The sequence below is a fragment of the Prionailurus bengalensis genome, chromosome A3 (assembly GCF_016509475.1).
Source record: "Prionailurus bengalensis isolate Pbe53 chromosome A3, Fcat_Pben_1.1_paternal_pri, whole genome shotgun sequence".
In the NCBI taxonomy this organism is placed as follows: Eukaryota; Metazoa; Chordata; class Mammalia; order Carnivora; family Felidae; genus Prionailurus; species Prionailurus bengalensis.
The window spans coordinates 95259217-95282343 of NC_057354.1; the positions used below are offsets into that span (position 1 = coordinate 95259217).

The following is a 23127-nucleotide window of genomic DNA, read 5'->3' on the forward strand; positions in this document are numbered from 1 at the left end:
TTTGCAGATGACATGATATTATACATGGAAAATCCGATAGACTCCACCAAAAGTCTGCTAGAACTGATACATGAATTCAGCAAAGTTGCAGGATACAAAATCAATGTACAGAAATCAGTTGCATTCTTATACACTAACAATGAAGCAACAGAAAGACAAATAAAGAAACTGATCCCATTCACAATTGCACCAAGAAGCATAAAATACCTAGGAATAAATCTAACCAAAGATGTAAAGGATCTGTATGCTGAAAACTATAGAAAGCTTATGAAGGAAATTGAAGAAGATTTAAAGAAATGGAAAGACATTCCCTGCTCATGGATTGGAAAAATAAATATTGTCAAAATGTCAATACTACCCAAAGCTATCTACACATTCAATGCAATCCCAATCAAAATTGCACCAGCATTCTTCTCGAAACTAGAACAAGCAATCCTAAAATTCATATGGAACCACAAAAGGCCCCGAATAGCCAAAGGAATTTTGAAGAAGAAGACCAAAGCAGGAGGCATCACAATCCCAGACTTTAGCCTCTACTACAAAGCTGTCATCATCAAGACAGTATGGTATTGGCACAAAGACAGACACATAGACCAATGGAATAGAATAGAAACCCCAGAACTAGACCCACAAACGTATGGCCAACTCATCTTTGACAAAGCAGGAAAGAACATCCAATGGAAAAAAGACAGCCTCTTTAACAAATGGTGCTGGGAGAACTGGACAGCAACATGCAGAAGGTTGAAACTAGACCACTTTCTCACACCATTCACAAAAATAAACTCAAAATGGATAAAGGACCTAAATGTGAGACAGGAAACCATCAAAACCTTAGAGGAGAAAGCAGGAAAAGACCTCTCTGACCTCAGCCGTAGCAATCTCTTACTTGACACATCCCCAAAGGCAAGGGAATTAAAAGCAAAAGTGAATTACTGGGACCTTATGAAGACTAAAAGCTTCTGCACAGCAAAGGAAACAACCAACAAAACTAAAAGGCAACCAACGGAATGGGAAAAGATATTTGCAAATGACATATCGGACAAAGGGCTAGTATCCAAAATGTATAAAGAGCTCACCAAACTCCACACCCGAAAAACAAATAACCCAGTGAAGAAATGGGCAGAAAACATGAATAGACACTTCTCTAAAGAAGACATCCGGATGGCCAACAGGCACATCAAAAGCTGTTCAGCGTCGCTCCTTATCAGGGAAATACAAATCAAAACCACACTCAGGTATCACCTCATGCCAGTCAGAGTGGCCAAAATGAACAAATCAGGAGACTATAGATGCTGGAGAGGATGTGGAGAAACGGGAACCCTCTTGCACTGTTGGTGGGAATGCAAATTGGTGCAGCCGCTCTGGAAAGCAGTGTGGAGGTTCCTCAGAAAATTAAAAATAGACCTACCCTATGACCCAGCAATAGCACTGCTAGGAATTTATCCAAGGGATACAAGAGCACGGATGCATAGGGCCACTTGTACCCCAATGTTCATAGCAGCACTCTCAACAATAGCCAAATTATGGAAAGAGCCTAAATGTCCATCAACTGATGAATGGATAAAGAAAGTGTGGTTTATATACACAATGGAGTATTACGTGGCAATGAGAAAAAATGAAATATGGCCTTTTGTAGCAACGTGGATGGAACTGGAGAGTGTGATGCTAAGTGAAATAAGCCATACAGAGAAAGACAGATACCATATGGTTTCAATCTTATGTGGATCCTGAGAAACTTAACAGGAACCCATGGGGAGGGGAAGGAAAAAAAAATAAAGAGGTTAGAATGGGAGAGAGCCAAAGCATAAGAGACTGTTAAAAACTGAGAACAAACTGAGGGTTGATGGGGGGTGGGAGGGAGGAGAGGGTGGGTGATGGGTATTGAGGAGGGCACCTTTTGGGATGAACACTGGGTGTTGTATGGAAACCAATTTGTCAATAAATTTCATAAAAAAAAATAAAGTTGAAGTGAATCTCTTGGAGGAAGCATAAAAAAAATAAAAAAAAATAAAAGGATAGTAAAAGAATACTATGAACAACTCTATGCCCACAGATTTGATAACCTGGATTAAATAGATCAATTTCTTGAAAGACACAATCTGCCAAAATTCACACAAGAAGAAATAGATGATCTAAATAGCCTTATATCTATTAAAGAAATCGAATCATTAATTAATAACTTTCTTGAATCAATAGTTAATAACCTTCTAAAATGGAAAGCACAGGTCCATATGGATTAACTGGTGAATACTATCAAACATTTAAGGAAGAAATGATACCAATTCTCTACAATCTCTTTCAGAGAATAGAAGCAGAGGAAATACTTCCTAACTACTTCTGAAGCCACATTACCCTAATACCAAAGCCAGAGAAAGACATTACAAGAAAACTACAGATCATTATCTCTTATGAACATAAAGATGCAAAAATTCTTTAAAAACTAGGAATAGAGGAGAACAAAATATTAGGCAAAATAAACTGATCAAGAATAGCTATAAAAAATCTACAGTTGACACCATACTTATTAGTGAGAATATTGAAGCTTTTCCATTAAGATCAGGTACAAGGCAAGATGTGCCCTGTTACCACTCCTTTTCAACATCATATTAGAAGACCTTGCTAATACAAAAGTCAAGAAAAGGAAATAAAATATATACAGATTAGAAAGGAAGGTATAAAATTATCTTTGTGCACAGATAACATGGTCATCGATGTGGAAAATCTAAAAGAATTGACAAAACCCTCCTGGACTAAAAAAAATTATAGCAAAGTTGCAGGATATAATGTTAATATACAGAATTCATTGACTTTCCTACATGCTACCAGTAACAAATGGAATCTGAAATTAATAACACAGTATCATTTACATTTGCATCAAAAAAGAGAAATACCGGGGCGCCTGGGTGGCGCAGTCGGTTAAGCGTCCGACTTCAGCCAGGTCACGATCTCGCGGTCCGGGAGTTCGAGCCCCGCGTCAGGCTCTGGGCTGATGGCTCGGAGCCTGGAGCCTGCTTCCAATTCTGTGTCTCCCTCTCTCTCTGCCCCTCCCCCGTTCATGCTCTGTCTCTCTCTGTCCCAAAAATAAATAAACGTTGAAAAAAAAATTAAAAAAAAAAAAAAGAGAAATACCTAAATATAAATCTAACAAAAAGGCGTAAGATCTATATGAAGAAACTATAAAACTCTAATGAACAAAATCAAGTAACTAAATAAATGGAGAGAATATTGTACTTTCGTGGGTAAGAGGACTCAAAATTGTCAAAAGATTGGTACTTTCTAACTTGATCTAGAGATTCATTGCAGTCCCAATCAAATCCCAGCAAATTGTTTTATGAATATCAACTAACTGATTCTAAAGTTTGTAAAGAGAGTCAAAAGACTTGTAATACTCATCACGATATTGAAGGTGCAGAATAAAGTTGGAAGACTTAAGTCACCCAACTTCAAAACTTATTATAAAGCTACAGTAATTAAAAGAATGTTGGTATTAGTAAAGGTATAGAGAGATAGATCAATGGAACAGAATAGGAAGCCCAGAAATAGACTTCCATAAATATAGTCAATGATCTTTTGCAAATAAGTGAAAGCAATTCAATGAAGCAAAGATAGTCACTTCATCAAATGGTGCTAGAACTGGACATCCACATGCAAGAATTTATATATGTATATATATGAGTTTAGACAAAAACTTTATACCCTCATAAAAACTCAATATGAATTATAGACCTAAAACACAAAACTATAAAACTCCTGAAAGATAACATAGAAGTAAACCTAAATGACCTTGGGTATGGTGATGTCTTTTAAGTTATGACATCAAAGCCACAATCCATGAAAGAAAGAAATAATCTGGGCTGCATTGAATTTTAAAACTTATCTGCAAAAGACAGTATTAAGAGAATTAGAAAACAAGTGATAGACTGGGAGAAAATATTTACAGAACACAAATCTGATAAAAGTGTGTTATCCAAAAGATACAAAGAACCCTTAAAATTCAATCATAAGAAAACAAGAAACCCCAATAAAAAATAGGCCAAAGATCTTAATAGACACTCATCAAAAAAAAAAACCTGTGCAGATAGTGGATTTACGAAAAGATGTTCCACATCATATGTCATCAGGGAAATCAAGTTGAGACAACAGTGACATACTGGTACACAAGTATTAAAATGGCCCAAACCTGGAAGACTGAAAACACCAGATGCCGGTGAGGATGTGGAGCAGTGGGAGCTCTTATTCATTGCTGGTGGAACTGCAAAATGGTATAGTCGTTTTGAAAGACAGTCCCGCAGTATTTTTACAAATCTAAAACTACTCTCACCATATGATTTGGCTACTGCACTCCTTAGTGTTTACTCAAAGGAGTTGAAAACATCTACACAAAAACCTGCACAATGATGTTGATGGCAGCTTTATTCATAATTGTAAAAACTTGGAAAGAACCAAGGTGTCCTTCAGTAAATGAATGGATAAACAAACTGATATATCTGGCAATAGAATATTATTCAGCTGAAGTGAAATGACCTATCAAGTCATGAAAAAACATGGAGGAACCTTAAATGCATATTGCTAAGTGCAAGAAACCCATCTGAAAAGACTATGTATTGTATGACTCCAACTATATGACATTATATAAAAGGCAAAACTGTGGAATCCATAAAAATACCAGTGATTTCTGGGGGTGAGGTGGGATGGGGGAGGGAAAGAGTTGAATAGGTAGAGCACAGAGAATTTTTGGAGCAGTGAAAATACTCTGAATGATATTATAATGAAGGTTGTATGTCTTTATACATTTGTCCAAACTCAGAATGTACAATACCAAGAATAAACCCTAAGGTAAACTATGTACTTTGGGTCACTATGATATGTCAATGTAGTTTCATTCTTGGTAAAAAAAAAAAAATGTACCATTCTGGTGAGTGATGTTGATAATGGGAGTGTCTATGTATAGGTGGGGATGAGGGTATATGGGAAATTTCGGTACCTCCCTCTCAATTTTGTTGTACACCTAAAAGTGCTCTAAAAAATAAAGTCTTAATAAAAAAATTAAAATATACCTAAATTAAAGAAATATTACACATTTACTTGAAACCTTAAGGTTACCGATATTCACCCAATATTATTATACAATTAATGAAAAATGAATATGGTCTTCTGTTTATCTTTTTCTCTTTTAATAAAGTATCTGTGAGATATAAATGGTCCTGGCATAAGGATTGTGTCTTGTTTTCTGTACAGTGGGAAATTCTGTCATATTCCAAGAAATGGAAATGTTTTAATTTGCATCATTTTCTAATTTATAAGCATATATAAATGTAGAATAAATAGAGATGAGTTTTTCAAGTTCATAAATACATGTTTATACTAAATTATGGATTTAACTGGTACATTAATTTAAAAGTCTCCTGAATGTCAGGCACTGTGCTTTGTACTGGGAGTATGAAGATGAAGGAGACTCTGCCTATTTGAGGGAGGGACATATAAATACACAATTAAAGAGTAAGTTATTGTGCCATGCACTCCCAACTCTACCTAGAGTGGTGTGTCAAAAAACACAGAAGACAGAAACCAACACGCTTTTATTGAGACATGAAAGGGCAGTGGGTGTTTGCTGGGCAAGAGAGAGGCACACAGGGGCGTCTGGGTGGCTCAGTCTGTTAAACGTCTGACTTTGGGTCAGGTCATGATCTCACGGTTCATGGGTTTGAGCCCCAATTCAGGGTCTGGGCCGGCAGCTCAGAACCTGGAGCCTGCTTTGGATTCTGTGTCTCCCTCTCTCTCTCTGCCCTTCCCCTGCTTGCGCTGTCTCCCTATCTCTCTCCCTCAAAAATAAGTAAACATTAAAAAGAAGAGAGTCTCACAGAGGGCACAGTTCTGTGTAACCCTATATGTTTAGGTGGACACATGTGTCCTGGGAATATCGAGTTGGTTGTGTGTATGTGTGTATATTTGGAGTCCTGCAGACTTAGGAAAGGCGTGGGAAATGACTGTGAATCTGAAAAGTACAATGAGGATGAGGTATGAGGATCAGTGTGGACAGCTAAGCAAGGCTAGATGCTGAATAACTTTGCATGGTAGGAGGTGATGGCAAACTGCTGAAGGACAGGAAGACAACAATGGATTGTAGTTTAGAACAATTGCTCTGGGGTGAATAGTGGGTTAAATGGAGAGGTGTAAGATGGGGGCAGGGAGATAGAGATGATTACAGTAAGGACATTTTCCAGAATACTTATACAAACATTATATAAATAACAATCTTACATATTCAATAATTTATGCATAGATCATGAGCATGATTCTGAGTTTAGATGTAGATTTATAGTTTAGATGTAGATTTTCCAAGATCTCCCATCCCCGGCTCTTACCTTATGTGTAAATTTCTTTTCAGAACTGCTTCAGTGCTAAACCTTTTGGGGGCTGCAGCTCTGGGAATGTTTTTTGGCCTTATTGTATGAGATCACCACTTGAAGGAAAGAGTTACAAACTTGCTTCTAAAGATATAGATGGTTTTGCCATCAAATAAAGAATGTGTTATTTAAAAAAAAAACAGATTTCTTCCAACTCTAGAAAGGCTGTGGTTCTTAATTATTTCAGCAGTGACTTTCCATTTGCCTTAAGTCACAAAAACAAGTTAGCATGTGAATCCAAGGAGTGAAGGAGCTCCACAGTTGTTCAAAATATGCCAGGAGGGTTTGACACACACAGTACTAAGGCTACACATCCATGTTCTCAGAGCTACTTTAAGGGAAGTTTGTAGGATGATTATCATTATGTGAATACCCAGTACACTATTGCCTGCCGCCTCCTCCTAGAAACACATTTCCCGTGGGTGTATGACAAATCTGGTTGAACAGATAAAGTGCGTTTTTGCTATTTCAGGCCTGGTTACATCCTAACTGCAATTACATCACAGGTTGAATTCTGTCTTCATAAACGTATGGTCACCCCCCCCCCCACTTTGTTGTATCATGGCACTTCTCTATTAAATCTTATTTTTCCATTGTTAGTATAAAAATGGAATCCCACTGTAGCGTATTTTGACAGTTAATGTTTGTGCTTCAAGTGGATTTAGAAATTTTTCACGTAAGTAACTCCCGGTCCAAATATATTCAATTGATGCTTTATTTTTGGAGTATATTGTTAGTTTATTTAGTGTTTAACTACACATTATCAGAGTGTTAACATTTCTTGTTCAAGGTTTTTGACACTCGATGTCTTTAAAACATGCTGTTCAATACAGACATCGTACTTAATGAGGGGGAAACATACTGTTCCTTGAATAGCCTTGACACTGTGCCAAATCATAAGGATATCATATCTAATGATGAATTCTTTGCCCAATAGATTGTATATTTCCATAGAATAGACTTATTAAAAATAGAATATTCATGATTTTAAGTCATTCTTGAGAAGTCCTTGAGCAACTTAGTTGATATTTTGACCTAGGTTTTCCTATTTCAAAAATACGTTAAAAATTTTTAATCTAAAGTTGATGATGTTGCTTAAAGTTGATGAAGTTGTCAATTGTGGAACAAATGAATTTTTTTCTTTGTAAAAATTTTGTTGAAAATCTAAGTAGTTATGCTTTTAAAGAATTAATAACATTTCACTTAAGAGTGGTCCAAGACTGAATTATTTTTGTTCCATAGAAGCAGTTCAGATTATGCCTGCTGATTTCTCATTTTAACCATGGATATTACTTAATTTTTGTTAACCTATTTTCTTTCCCTGATGGAATTTTTCTTCCGTGCTTTTTAGATGACCTCTGACTTACTCTCTTCCACTGTCACCAACTTCTTTGTTAATTTTATTTTCTTCAGCTTCACAATATAGTTCTTATCTTTTTAGATTTTTTTTAAAGTTTATTTATTTATTTTGAGAGAGAGAGACAGTGTGAGTGGGGAGAGGGGCAAAGGGAGAGGGAAAGAAATAATCCCAAGCAGGCTCTGCTGACAGTGCAGAGCCTGACGTGGGGCTGGATTCTACAACCATGTGATCATATCCTGAGCCGAAATCAAGAGTTGGACACTTAACTGACGGAGCCACCCAGGCACCTCTAGATTTTTCTCAGGAGTTTTTACTCTCTTATCTAAGAGACAGAAGCTTTGTCCTCTTTTCCCCCTCTCCATGGCTCTTCAGGCATATTTTTCAGAAACCTGACAACTCTGACTTTAGAGTAGTCATATGCATGGTGAAGGAGATCATAAAAATTGACATAAGCTGATCTCTGTACTGCTGGAAACTCCACATTTGTTTCCCTTTGCACAGAGGACAAAATCTACATTTTTGCCCTTGTGCTATGAGCCCTCCTGAGACCTGTCCCTTCCCAGTTCTCACCTTCCATCCTACCCTTGTCTCTTCTTCTGTGTTCCAGCTACACTGGCCTTTTTGCAGTCTTCCAAATTATGAGAATATATGAGAATATAATGAAACTTGTGAGAATCGTGTTTTATAAATTTTATCATTAAGGTAAATTACTGGAAATTGATTTGATTGAAATTGAAAATATGTGAGAATCAAAAATTTTAGTTCAAAAAGTACAGTACCAGCTTACCCTCAAAACAACTGTTTATGTAGAAGAGCAAAGAGTATTTGTTCCCAAAAATATACAGATGCTCTTTCATATGTTTTGATCTTGGGCACGAAACAGGTTGTTTAAAACAGTGCACATGCTGGACCCCATTTTAAAGAAAAAACTTTCAATATACATAGTAAATATAAAACACAGAAACAAGCAGTCTGTCATGAAACATACACCGAAGTGTTAAGAGTGGAATTTGAGATAATTTTTCCTTCTATCTGTATTTTGTAATTCTTTCCCAATTATGATAAATCATTTTGTGTAATTCAAAGTCTAGTTTAAAAGTGGTGTTTTTACCCAACTTTTGCCTTGTTTGGGTATTACAGCCTTGATTGTAGTGGTGACATAGGAAATGCTGGTTCCAGGTATACATGGTAAACAGTGCTACGTGGGTAGGCCTTCAACTTCTTTCTAGAACCAAGTAGTTTTGTGTGTGTGTGGTGAGAGTAGAGAACTGAGTTTGTCATTAAGCTGAGAATTATGTACATTTTGCTCTACACATGAATATATAACAGAGTGTGAATGATCTAGTATATTTGCATGACAATTTCTTTTAAAAATTTTTTAAGTTTATTTATTTATTTTTGAGAGAGACAAAGACAGATAGTGTGCATGGGGGAGGGGCAGAGAGAGGGGGGCAGAGAATCCCAAGCCAGCTCTGTGCTGTCTGCGTGGAGCCCAATGTGGGGCTCAAACTCACGAACCATGAGATCATGAGCTGAGCTGAAACCAAGAGCTGGACACTTTACCGACTGACCCAGTGCCCCTGGATATATTATTTCACTGAAAACTGGTCAAAACCCTTCATTGTGCAGGCTTGCAGGCCTGTTTTTCTGGTTGTGTTCTTTTCATCTAGGTTGTAGGATCCTCTTTCATCCCATAGCAGATTTTGTTTTGGGTTTTTTTTTCTGCTGCATTTTATCAGGGCCTTGAGTTTCTCTGGTGTATTTCTCAGTATTCCCTATAAGCATATTCATTTTGGAGGTTTGCCTTTCTTACCATATGCTGTGCTCATAATGCTATTTGGTGTATGTGTTATCTCCTAATTTTGCTTTTATCTTTCTGTTCAACCAAATAGCTCTGTTTATCTGGGTGTGTGGTCCTGTGTGTATTCTGTCTGCCATCTCCATACTGGTAGGAACAGTGTCCTATACACCCATGAGAGGAATATTTTACACTTTGTGTGTGTGGATAGTTGTTCATGTTTGAGGTCCAAGCCGAAATGACGTTCCCACTGTCCAATGTCTCAGAACCACTGCATGTCTCCCAGGCAGAGATACCTTAGCAATATTTGCTATCTAATCAGGGGGATGTTACATAGCAAATAAGTTTCATATATACAATGCAACCATTTTAATTTTTTTAAGTTTATTTATTTTTGAGAGAGAACACAAGCAGGGGAGGTGGAGAGAGAGAGAGAGAGAGAGAGAGAGAGAGAGAGAGAGAGAGACAGATTCCAAAGCAGGATCCAGGTTCCGAGCTGTTAGCACAAAGCCCAAAGTGGGGCTCAAAACCACAAACCACAAGATCATGACCTGAGCCAAAGTTGGACCCTTAACTGACTGAGTCACGCAAGTGCCCCACAATGCAACCATTTTAGATAGTAGAGAAGTTGGTGGCATTCTTTATTCAATATTTAGGAGAGCTTTAGGAGGTTTTGTTTTATAAATATGCAAGAAATCCTCTCAAAGAACGTGAAAAGATTTAGTAAACTGGGATAATATTTGCAACATATGAAGTTTAGTGCACCTTATTGCCTTCATCACACTGCCTTATATACTTTGTAAAGCAGGAAGAAAACCCAAGTGGCTCAAATATGAAAGACTGAAGTGCCACTTGGCTGTTTCCTAAAGATCTAAGCCACTTCAGCCTTCTGGTGTGAATGAAGTAGTACTAGTTGTTAGTTCAATTTCTTGACTGAAATGACAATTTTTGGTGAATTATGATATATAGGACCTGTGATATATGCCACTGAGGATAGATTTGTTTTATGTCTCTGGAATTGTTTTTTATGGATGCAATTTACATATTTTAAACCCCCTATAATTTTCATGTTTCAGCTGACTATATAGTTAAGATTATATATTTCTTGATTGTGAAACAATTACAGTGGTTTCAGATGCATATGTTTTTCCCTCAAGTTTAGATCTCTATACTATAGTGAGGCTAATTTAGTTCCTTTCAATAAAATATTTTAAGGTCCTTTTATTAAAGCAGGAATTAGAATAATTATCATTATTTATAAAATACTGCTTAATATAAAAGCAACTCCAAGGAAATTATAATCACTCTGTAAAATTGAAAGTAGAAAGCACTTAAAAATTCATGAGTATAAAATAAAATATGCATCAATAAAAATTGTGTGCAGAGCCAACTTGTATTTTAGAATAGAACTTGGAAGGTTGTGCTTGCATGGAAACAATTTTCCAAACTGGAAAATTCTAATTTAAAAGAATAGCCCCCAAATCATGGTAAATATATTTCCTGTAATGAATCAATAAATGTCTAGTGAGGATCAATGGTGTGCTCAGTACTATGCTTTTAGTTTGCTATTCGCCTATGGAGGTGAGTCCTTACAACTTGAGGTGGTAGGTGCATTGTAAAGTACAATTCATGGGGCCCAAGATGTGGCACACAGTTAAGGCTTATCATAGTGACGATGGGTAGTGTGTCTCAACAGGATCCCTATTGGCATTTTGGGTGCGGTTATCCTTTGTCATGTAGGATTTTAACATTAAGCCTTACCTGTACAACTTCACAATGATCAGAACATCCAAAATGGCGCCTAGAAAGCATTTCTGGGTGATACAGCCCCCAGTTGAGATCTGCTGGCACAGAACAGGGGCTGACAGACTTTTTCTGTGAAGAGGCAGATACTAAATATTTTCAGTTTTGTGGGCTATACTCTCTCTGTTACAACTACTCAACTCTGCTGTTGTAGCAGGAAAGCAACCACAGACAATACAAGAAAAGTGTGGCTGTGTTCCAGTAAAACTTCACTTAAAAAGTAGCTGGTGGGCAGATTTAGCTTGCAGGTTATAATTTGCCAATCCCTTCGTATGTATCACAAGCCCACCGATTTCAACACAAGGAATGCTATTTGAGAACACTCAGTAGTATTTTATCAGTTGGAAGGATTTTGGCTGCAAATATGAAATCATATCTACTATTTCTAAAGACAGGATGGTTTCACTCTTGGTTAATTAAATGTATTATTGTCATAAAAGACCAAAGTACCCTCCTTTTTTCTACTCTGTTATCCTCAGCTGTTGCCATGGTCTCCCCTCATTGTCACAAATGGTGCCGGAATGTTACATGTAGTTACAGTAGCGCACAAGGAAGAATAACATATCTGCCTACTCTCTAGGAAAACCTTTCCCAGAAGTCCCCAGCTCACTTGCTGTCAGATCTCATTTGGGGACAAACCCAAACTTGAACTAAAAAATGGCAAAGTGGAAATTCCAGTGATGTGGAATTCCACATAATTGCCATGGAATACTTAGAAGTCTCTTCCCTGGGCTGGAAAAAGATTCCGGCCCTAACACAAACCTGTGGATACACAATATTTGAATGAATTGAGTTTGTGTTTAAGAGAAAGAGCAGTAAGTTTTGAGGATTAGTGGAGGAAGATGTATGTGAGATGCCATATTTTCCATATTAATTATCTTATATTTTAAATAGAATTCTGTCTTGAGTGTTACTTGAGGCCTTTTGTTTCCCTCTGTTTTCCATTTAGTCAAAGGAGCATTTTATGTATACCTGTCTTTGGTCAGATTAGAGGGAGGAGTTTGGATCAAGGTTCACTGGTGGCAGATAATTTCTCTCTAGTATTGAAGAGCCAAGGCATGTAGAGCCATGCCTTCCTGTTGTGAGATCAGCAATACCACCAGTGTGCAAAAGACAGTATTTCAATTTATTTAACAGAGCTTACTTGGTAGTCCTTAAGGACCTCCTTACTTAAATAAGCCCCCCAATTATCATATGTATTTAGTATATTATGTGGTTTGTATTATAAGTACTGAAAATAATTTGTTGAAACACATGCTCATGGAAATGTTATAATTATTTATTTTAGTGCTAAAGGGAATACAGAAGACCATCTGGTTCTTTCAGGCTCGTAAAGGTGCTGCCTTACAATTTCAGATGAAGCAGGTGATTTGCCAAGAGAATCATTTGGGTGGCTGGAAAGTAAAGATATAACTAGAAACTGTTTTTCTCACTTCGTGTGCTGTGTTCCCTGCATTACATCATGGCATTCCTGCAGCAAAGTGCCAGCTTAAAAGACCTTATGGTTGTCAGTAAAAATGGCTCTAATTCAAGTTCTGATTTTTTTTTTCTTGGAGCTCTTCCTGAATTTTGAGCTCTTTAACTTGTCAGTACAGGGGTTGAACAAATACCTTTAGATGCACTTATATTTACTTTAGTGACTTTTGAAGAATGACACTGAAATATCTTATAGGTAAATTTATTCAAGAGACCTTGTTTAGTGTCTGCTGGGAAGCACTTGCCTTTTTTATGCCAATTGTTTACTTATGTGTATATTAAAAAAATTAAATTCACAGTCCTTGCCTCAAGGATCTCAACATTCTACTATTAAAGAGACAAATGAATGAATAATTAAAATAGAATGTGATTCCTAGCACAGTAGAGGGAAGCAAATGTGCTCTGAGAGCAAGTGTGGTCTGAGTGGGTCAACAAATGAAGCCCGAGCTGAGTTTCAAAGGATAACTGAGAGTAAATCAACTTAAAACAGGGAAGAAGGTTTTTGGAGATGGAGTAACATGGGCAAAAGATTAGAGGTGTCAGAAAATATGGAATGTTTGGAGAATCGCTAGCAGTCACTAAATCTAGAGTTCACAAAGACTGAAAATGTAAGGTGGATGAATGCTAAGTTATAAGTCTATACTGGAGGACAGTAAATATAATTGGAACTTTATCCTTAGGCGAAGGGAGTCATCAGAGGCTTTTCAACACAGACATGATGTAAGTTATATTTTGGAAAAACCACTAAGGCTGCAGAATAGAGGAGGGAGTAGAGGAGGCTAAGATTGAGGCCAACATGACAGTCAAGAGGTTGTTTCAATAACCCTAAAGAAGAAATGATGACAACCTTGATGAGAGCAGTGATGATTTGATGTAGGAGGTAAGAGAAAGGAAAGGAATAAAGAATGACTTCTCCATTTCTGACAAGGGAGATTGATAGTGGTTCTGTTCATTGACATATGACTATAGAAGCATAAAATTACCAATTTGGGGGTAAAGAGGATGAGTTCATGTTGGAGTGTTTGGAAACCTAGTAAATGATGGCATATAGGAGGCTAGAACTCAGGCAGAAATCCTGAGCTAGAGAAATAGATTTGGGAGTTTTCAGCATCATATAAGCCACTGACATGATTGAAGCCCACCTAGACACTATGCATAGAAGAGGGAGAGACTAAGGACAAGATGCCAAGAGAGTGGAGGAAGAGCAGGGGAGAGTGGTGTCCTTTAAGCCAAGAGAATAATAGTATTACTGCCAAATACTGCTTAGAGGTCAAATAAGGAAAGAACTGAGAAAGTGTCACTGAATTTTTGAGGTGATATGTTTATTTTTATGATAAGAAATATAATTTTATGATAAGAAATATCATTAGATACATTGAAATATATATGTATATACATATACATACACATGCATATGTAGTGAAATATATATATATGTATGTATAAATTAAGAATTGCCCTAAATCCTATCACCCAGCATAACTACCGCTAAAATTTTGATGTGTATCTTTCTACTTTTTCTGTATGCAAATATATTCTCCAAAACCAGATATGTCTATATATAACAAAATGAGTTCCTACTATAAAAATATGAAGCACTGCATGAATTTGCTTATTATTCTTGCCCAGAGACCATGATAATCTTCTCCACGTCTTTCCAATTTTAGTATATAAGCTGGAGAAGCACATGGTGTCCATTGAATTAAGCAACTAGAAGATCATTTGTAACTGTGCAAGGCTAATTTCAGTGGAATGGTGAGGGCAGTAGCCAGATTGTTGTGGGATGGGGAATAGGTGGGTAGTGAGAAAGTAGAAAAAGGATCATAGACCATCCTTTCCAGAAGTCAGTATGTAAGGGGACAGGAAGCATAAAATGGCAACAGAGGAGTATGATGGAGGTTTTTGTTTGTTTGTTTTCTGGTTTGAAAGGGGTTTGATTTAGTTTTTTACTTGGACAAGACTTTCCACTGACTTGAAGGAACCAGAAGAGGGGGATAAATTAAGGATATTAAGAAGAGGTTGTGATTGCAGGGGTGAAACCTTAGGAGGCAGGAAAAGATGAGTTGTGGGAAAGAGGAAACAAACCCCATCTTACAATAAGGTGATTGGGAAGGAGGTGAGAGTGGAAAAAGATGTTGAATAGCTTGCAGATGGTTGCCTGAGGTGATTCTGGTCACCTCAGAATGAAATGGCTGATACTCACCTGTATTCAGTTATTTGATGAAGACTTTTGGAATATGCATGAAACAAAGAAGTGCCATATTGGATCAGATCCACAGTGACCTGTTCACTTATGTCCTGAGAGTGGTACCAAGAGATGCATGTTAGAAATGTCTAGTTTTCTCTGACAAATTAAAAGAGCAGGAACGTTCCCAAAATGCTTTAGTTACTTTACATGATCCATTTGGGATTTATTATCCATATATTTCTGTGAAGCTACTTGAAGCCATCTATTTTCTTAACTTGCCTGCCCCCTGAGACTTACTACCTGCAAAGTAAAGTATTTAACCTAGGGAAGTTGAACTGCATGTTGGGAGAAAACACAGATTTGGGGAACAGATCTTGGTTAAATTCCATTAACCTTGGAAAAATGACTTAACATCTTGTGCTGTAGTTCCCTTATCTGCAAAATTGGGATGTGATCTTACTGACCTTACAGAAATGAGAGGATAGCATTAGGTGGTATATGTGAAGCGCCTAATAACTGCGCAGAGTGAGTGCTCATTGTGTACTGGTGACCTGACACGTCTTGTCTCTCCCAGTGATCAAGGGCTCCAGTGCAGTCCAGCACACAAGGATTTGATGAGAGGAACATAAAATGATAAATACTGATAATAGACTGTAGCCAGTGGCCAGGAGTTTTCAATGAAATCTTTGTTGTGAGATTATGAATTAAATGGGAAGGATTACTACCTTGAAATGTATGGATTTAACAGAACTTCATATGCATTTCCGTAATGCCATTTTACATTTTATTTTTGTATTTACCAAAGCATATCACCTGACGTGGTGTTTTGGCTCATACGCACATAGTTAAATGCCACTGATGACCAGAAGGAAACCTGGTTTATTGTTTTTGTTTTTCACGTATGGTTTTCTTTATCAACAAATGTAATAAGGTGATTTATCAGGGGGAATATAGGCTCAGTATCACAGGTGCTCAAATATCAATCCTTGCAAAAAAAACCTTCTAAGCAAATATAATTGCTGTAATGTGTTATGGCTTTTCAAGATTAGCAATTCAAAGAAAGGGGCAAGGATAACAATACAGTGAATTTGCTCTCATTTACTACTGTAGCTGCTACTGGATGCACAACAGGGCCTGTTGACCTTAGACCTGGAGAATAAGCCACTTCATCTTGGGGGACTGAAAGAGGCAGGGGTGGGAGGCTTCAGTCATTTCTGTCTGAGCTTCTGTGACTTAATTCCTTATTAACTCACCAGCACATGTACGGTTTTAACTTTGATTTTTAAAATAAAATATAATAACTCACTAGAGCTTGCTTTAAAAAATACAAATCCTTAAGTACTACTTACATATTTTTAAAGTTTATTTATTTATTTTAAGAGAGAGACAGAGAGAGAAAGAGAGAGAGTGGGGAAGGGGCAGAGAGAGGGGGAGAGAGAGAATCCTGAGCAGGCTCTGCATTGCCAGCGCAGAGCCCAGTGCAGGTCTGGAACTCACAACCACGAGATAGTGAACTGAGGTGAAACCAAGAGCCCAATGCTTAACCAACTGAGCCAGCCAGGCGCCCCACTAAGTATTCTAAAATCACTTAACAATTTAAAATGCCTCTTATCTAAATATCTGCATTTATTTTTTTATATTGTATCTTAATATTATGATTACTCTGTTTTCTTTATTTTCTCCTTGGGTTACTGGAATGCTTTTTCATAATCTGATTCATTTTTGTTTCTAGCAGTTTTCTGGCAGCAAATCTAAAGGGGATTCTTTCCCCATTTTTCTGTTGCAAAAACTACTCAATATTGCTCCATCAACATATGCAACATTTGGAGGTGCTGTTGGTTACTTCTCTTTCAACTGATCTAAGTGTCCTGTGGATGTGGGAGTATCATGGCCTTACAGATGCTCATTTTTAGCTGAACTTCTCTCTGAGCAGTCCTTTCTTGATGAATGTTTTCTGTTTTTACAGTCTATGAGGCAGAGCAATTCTTGGCTCACCAATGAGCCTTAAGCAAGTCTGAAACACCTTGGTGTTTCCCAAAGCTCCTGTCTGGGCCTTGGACATACTATGTGGTTAGTCCACATGCGGTGAATGAGTGAACGGTTGGATGGATAAACGGTTGAAAGAAGGATGGACATGCAGGATTTAACTTCTTTCTAGAATTTTGAAGGCATTCTGAGAAATGAAAACCACTTTTTGTTTAGTCTTTCAGATAAGTGACATCTAAAGTGGTGTTCTCAGTTGAAAACCCCTACATTAGAGCCTTAGTATTGCATTTTAACTATAGTCATCTTTTGTGTGTGTGTGTGTGTGTGTGTGTGTGTGTGTGTGTGTGTGTGATTGTGAGGCTTGAAGTTGGCAAAGGATCAAGTCCACAAATCATAACATTTTTACTAAATACCCAACACTATGCTAATCATTGTGAAGGGTACAGAGTCCTTGTCCCTGAGTGTATTAAAGAGGACAAAACTTATATGAAGCAAATAGAGAACAAGACAAGGCAATTTGTGTTCAAATTAAATGCTATGTAGTGACCATTCTACTTAGATGGAACACTGATGGAATTCAGAGAAAGGAAAAGTCACAGGGCCTTGGGGACAAAAGGTAATTTGGGTTGGTGAAGAGAAGGAAGACTTCCTAAAAGGTATTGTGGTCCAACAATTCCTCATGTGGAACTTGGCAGTGAATGAAATATCAAAGCAGACCTCACTAGTCCGTTGAAGGAAGCCCAAGTTTCTCCTAAACAAAAATGACACCCGGTTTTAAAACATAATAACTAAAAACTAGCGACACAGTTAAAATAACCACTGAAACTATGTATTTTTAATTTTTTTTAAGTTTATTTTTGAGACAGAGAGAGACAGAGCATGAACGGGGAAGGGTCAGAGAGAGAGGGAGACACAGAATCGGAAGCAGGCTCCAGGTTCCGAGCCATCAGCCCAGAGCCCGATGCGGGGCTCGAACTCACGGACCGCGAGATCGTGACCTGAGCTGAAGTCGGACGCTCAACCTGACTGAGCCACCCAGGCGCCCCTGAAACTATGTATTTTTAAATATGTGAATTAAAGAATCTCTAATAGGAAGTAATACTTTCTAAACAATACCAAAATATTGCTTAGGTTGCTAGTAAGTACTGAGCAAAGAATATCTCTAAAACTATGTCTAAAAGATGTTTTTCTCTAGGAAATGGACTCCACTATTGAAAAGATTAAAAATTATACTTGAAAAAATTATTTGAATATTATTTTATATGTGCATACTCAATCAAACATTTTTGAAGAGTGTAGACCCAACACCCTGTCATATTCTACAGATGATGAAAAGAAGTAAAAAACTTGATTTGAGTTTTCCCTAATGAGTTTATAATCAAGTGGGTTATGTAAAACTGATGGCCATTTCTTAATAACAAACCACATTAGAAAAACGTAAGATCTGGGGCAGCTGGGTGACTCAGTTCATTGAGCATCCGACTTGGGCTCAGGTTATGATCTCACAGTCAGAGAGTTTGAGCCTCTTGGGCTCTCTAGCCTCTTGGGCTCTCGAGCCTCTCTGACATCTCAGAGCCTGGAGCCTGCTTCAGATTCTGTGTCTCCCTCTCTCTGACCCTCCCCGTTCATGCTCTGTCTCTCTCTGTCTCAAAAATAAATAAACATTAAAAAAATTAAAAAAAGAAAAAGAAAAACGTAAGATCTTCTGTTCCTGACTGTAAATGCAGTAGCAGTGTAGGAGTCATTGAGAAGAGGAGTGGGAGGAGGTCAATATTTGGATGCTGGATGATAAGAAAGAGGATGCCCCACTCAGGCGGGGACTTTGGGAAGCAGCATGAGCCAGGTGTTATAATGTGGCCCAAACCTGATGGAAACAGATTTTTATTAAAGAAATAAGATCCAATAGACCACGGTCAGAAAGTGGAGTGCCGAGCCATGCTACAAAGAGGACTTGAAGTTTGTTGGGAAAGAGAATGAAGCAGTCATTTTGTCTTCTAGAAAAGGAGTGTATTAGATGATTAGTTTGGACTGAATTATATTAAAGAGACTGAAGATAAAAAGAGCAGTTCGGTGATTATTTTGCTGTAATCTGAATATGAAATGTTGAGATTCTGGTGAAGATTAGAGTTATATAATCGTTGCATATGGAATTCTAATTTACAGGAAGTTAGAAGGACATAGAATAAATTAATTGCCAAAGAAGCTGTGTTCCTATTAAACAATTTGAAGTTACTTGTGGACTATAAAGATATTTCCCCAAAATATGTTATCTAAAATATTAACAGTCTTATTCTCAGTGTTTGGAATTTACTTCCCAAATCTGAACTGCAGCATTGCTGAATGATGATAGGTAGGAAAATGTTCACCTTTGGCCAAGTACATTTTGTTTAGAAAAACTGAATCCTTTGTTGGGACTTTGGAAACCTAACAGAACATACAGAGTGAGCATTGCCTACCTGCATATCACATAGTTTTAGACCCAAATGGAAAACAAGCCATAATTTAGGAGTAGATTGAGTTTCTTTATGCTCCAAAATGAATTTAAATGGTGAGACTGAATGTAGTGAAAAGCCAGGAAATGAATTTGACAGATACTAGTTTTCATTTTGAACTTCAAAGTACTGACTTTCTATTAGCATACTCCAGGAGTAGTGAATTTCTATTAAGTTGGCACATAGTTTTAAATTTTATAAGTATGCTATTGTAAGTATAAAAAAACCCATTTCAGTAAGATATGGACATGGTTATTTCTTTTTTAATCAGCAGGCTCTAGGCTATATTATTATTAGTCTAAACTTGTTATCCTGAAAGTCTTGAGGCTGTGGAGCTTCCTTCATATATTCCTTTTTGGTGAAGCTTTGTTTATTTGTGTAGAAGAAATAACATGCTCTTAGGAGAATATAATAGTATTTTCAAAAAATATTCAGGTAGCCTTTAGTAGGCATTTATGCTTAAACATGAAGTGTTATTACAGCCTTTTGAAATTATTTGAATGATATTTTTGTTCAGAACATTTTTTTTGTTAAGTGTTTTATTAAAAAGTATGGATGTACTTAAAGAAAGGTCTTACAGATATTATAATACTGAAGGCTAGTCTTCAGCTTTGCTTTAAGGGTATCCAAGATAACTGCCTCACTCCCCAGATAACTGCAAAGAGCAAAGAGCTGTTGGAAATTACATATCACTTCAACTTTGAATAAAAATGGTGATGGATCCTATAATTGCAGCTGTGACTTGCATCCTGGGTCATCTCTCAGTTCACTGAGCCAGGGCTTTGAATGGTTATATAGAAGACAGTAATGGTCAGTATGCTGCCTCCTTGTAGTCAAAGAAAGAGGAAATGAGCTTAAATTGAGCACAGTTAATGGAAGAAAAATAAGAAGCAACTCTTTTCCATGGTTAAACCACTAGGCCATGCCCTTTCTACATAGGGCACCACAGGATACCAATATCCCTCTTCCCTACTTCCATTTGAACCCAGTTCCATTGCAGCAGAGTATATTCTGGAGGGAATCAGTGTGATCTCTACTTTCTAGGGATATTTGAAGGGTTATCGATTATCCTTCTCTGTCTTTATTTCTCAACTTCTACCCCTGCCTATATTTCCATACCCACATATTCTTCTGAACTCCAGGAAAACACACACACACACACACACACACACACACACACACACACACACCTCTTACAATAGGGTACCTAGATATTAGAGCTGTCTTTATTAACAATAGGAAATTAGAACTACTATTGTGTTTCAGATAAAATATTTGGAAGACATTTTTAAAGCTTGAAAATAAAATTATTTAGGAACACAGGTTTTTTTGGAAACATTTATTCTCCATTAAGCAAGTATTTCTTGACCTTTGTTTCTGCTTCTGGTTAGCTGAGGCGGGTGACTCTCTCCTACTGTTATTTTACATTCTTCACAGTGATCACTATGATGGCAGTGATTGTAACAGAAAAAGGTGCCAGGGGGAAATATTGGAACTTTTGGAGAGATTGGGAATTGGTACCTGTTTGAAAAACCATGTATGATTGATTGATTGATTGATTTTTTTTTTTTTTTTTGAGATAGAGAACTCAAGCCGGGTAGAGACAAAGGGAGAGAGAGAGAGAGCTTGAGCCAGGTAAAGGCACAGAGGGAGGGAGAGAGAGAGAGAGAGAGCGAGAGAAAGAGAGAGAGAAAATGAATCTCAAGCAGGATCCACCCTCAGAGTGGAGCCTGATGGGGAGCTCAATCCCCCAACCCTGGGATCATGGCACAAGACAAAATCAAGAGTCAGTCACTCAGCTGACTGAGCCAACCAGGTGCCCCAACCATGTTTGATTTAAATATGACCCTTCTGCTTTCCTGTTGTGAAACATTTCAAGACATTGGATCCCCTAAAAAGTGTAAATACCTTTTAGAAAGTGTAATGACAACAATTACAGTGATAATTTTAATAATAAAAGAGGTAGTATTGTTACTGATCCTAGAGTCTCCACCGAGATATCCCATATGTTCCCGATCACCGTTCCTCTGTTGGCATGCATGGCTATGGTCTGTGTTTACAACAGTGGTTCTCAAAGTGTGATTCCTGGACCAATAGTATCAGCCTCATCTGGAAATGTTATAACTTGTTAAAAATGCCCTCTGTCAAAATGTAAATTCTCATTTCCACCCCAGACCTGATGAACGGGAAACTCTCTCGGTAGGTCCCAGCAGTTTGTGTCTGAACGTGCCCTCCAGGTGGTTGTGTGATCTGAGAGCCAACTATTGCTGCCATAAAAAAACTTACCACAAACTTAGCAGCTGAAAACAACATAAATTTAATATCTGATAGTCTCTGAGGGCCAGAAGCCCAAGTGGACTTGGCGGGTTCCTCTGCTTAGCATCTCACAAGACTGAAACCAAGATGTTAAAGGGCTGTGTTTCTTACTGGAGGTGCTGGGGAAGAATCCATTTCAAACTTTATTCAGGGTTTTGGCCAAATTCAGTACCTGGTGGTTGTGGTACTGAGGCCTCATTTCTTTGCTGGCTTTCAGCCACAGCACCTTCTTAGCTCCTAGCTCTCAAAACCCACCTGGATTCCTATGTGCTTTGCATATGGCCGCTTCTGGCAACAATAGGTTGAGTCCGTCTGCCATGCTATTCTGCTCCAACCGACATCCTCTCGCCCCACCTCCCTATGCTCTTCTGCCTCAACTGCGTCACCTACGTTCTTGTCTGCTACATCTCTATGACTCCTTTTCTTACCCATTGCCAACCAGGAGAATGCTATTTTTAAGGGCTCAGCTTTATATTGTGCCCATTTGGATAAATACAGCATCATCCCCCTATTTTAAGATCCAGTGATTAGTGACCATAATTGTATCAGCAAAGTCCCCCTTTACCATGTAATGTGACCTACGCACGAGTGGAACACAAGGGGTTCAAGGGCATGGGGGTCAAAATTCTGTTTACTTGGTGTGACTCATACAGGGTCTTTTTATTGGCTTTGCCAGGGTGTTATGTTGCTCACTAGCTAGCCCAGCCTCATTGTGTGCATCCCATTCTTGCCCCAAGGTACCAAAGATATCTGGAGGAAACTGAACTCAGGACCTGCTTTGTCTCACCAGAAAGTGCAGCCACACTTCCCATGGGCTCCACATGTGTATCAGTGCACCTGCCATTTGTGCCATTTGTGTCTCCCTTATGTAACATTCATTTTTGTCAGTTCTCTTCTCCTCTCTCTCTGTTTTTCCATTTCTCTCCGTATCTCCATTCTCCTCCCTAGTTCAGAAGTTCCATAGTAATGTTGGCATTAAACTAAGCCTAGGAATTCTTTAAAAGTAATAAAACATTGTTGTTGTAAACACCGACACCAAAGCCAGGCAGTTTAGGTACAAATTTTGTGACCTTGGACAATTTTCTAAACTATTTTATACTTTAGTTCCCCTATCTATAAATGGGAGGTAATGATAATGCCAGATCATTAGTCAGTATTATTATTATTTTAAAAAATTATAATGTTTACTTATTTTTGAGAGAGACAGAATGTGAGTGGGAGAGGGGTAGAGAGAGAGGTTAGACACAGAATCCAAAGCAGGCTCCAGACTCCGAGCTGTCAGCACAGAGTGGGTGTGGGGC

At 37.8% G+C, this 23127-nt stretch overlaps 1 protein-coding gene and 1 non-coding gene across 5 annotated transcripts in view; one reads left to right on the forward strand and one right to left on the reverse strand.

The window, feature by feature from the left end:
- Positions 1-23127, forward strand: part of CTNNA2 (catenin alpha 2) — a 1115456-nt gene that overhangs the window by 118365 nt on the left and 973964 nt on the right. The window lies entirely within an intron of this gene.
- On the reverse strand, positions 14429-14531 carry LOC122467389. Its single transcript, XR_006292927.1, has one exon. It is a non-coding gene; the product is annotated as a U6 spliceosomal RNA (small nuclear RNA).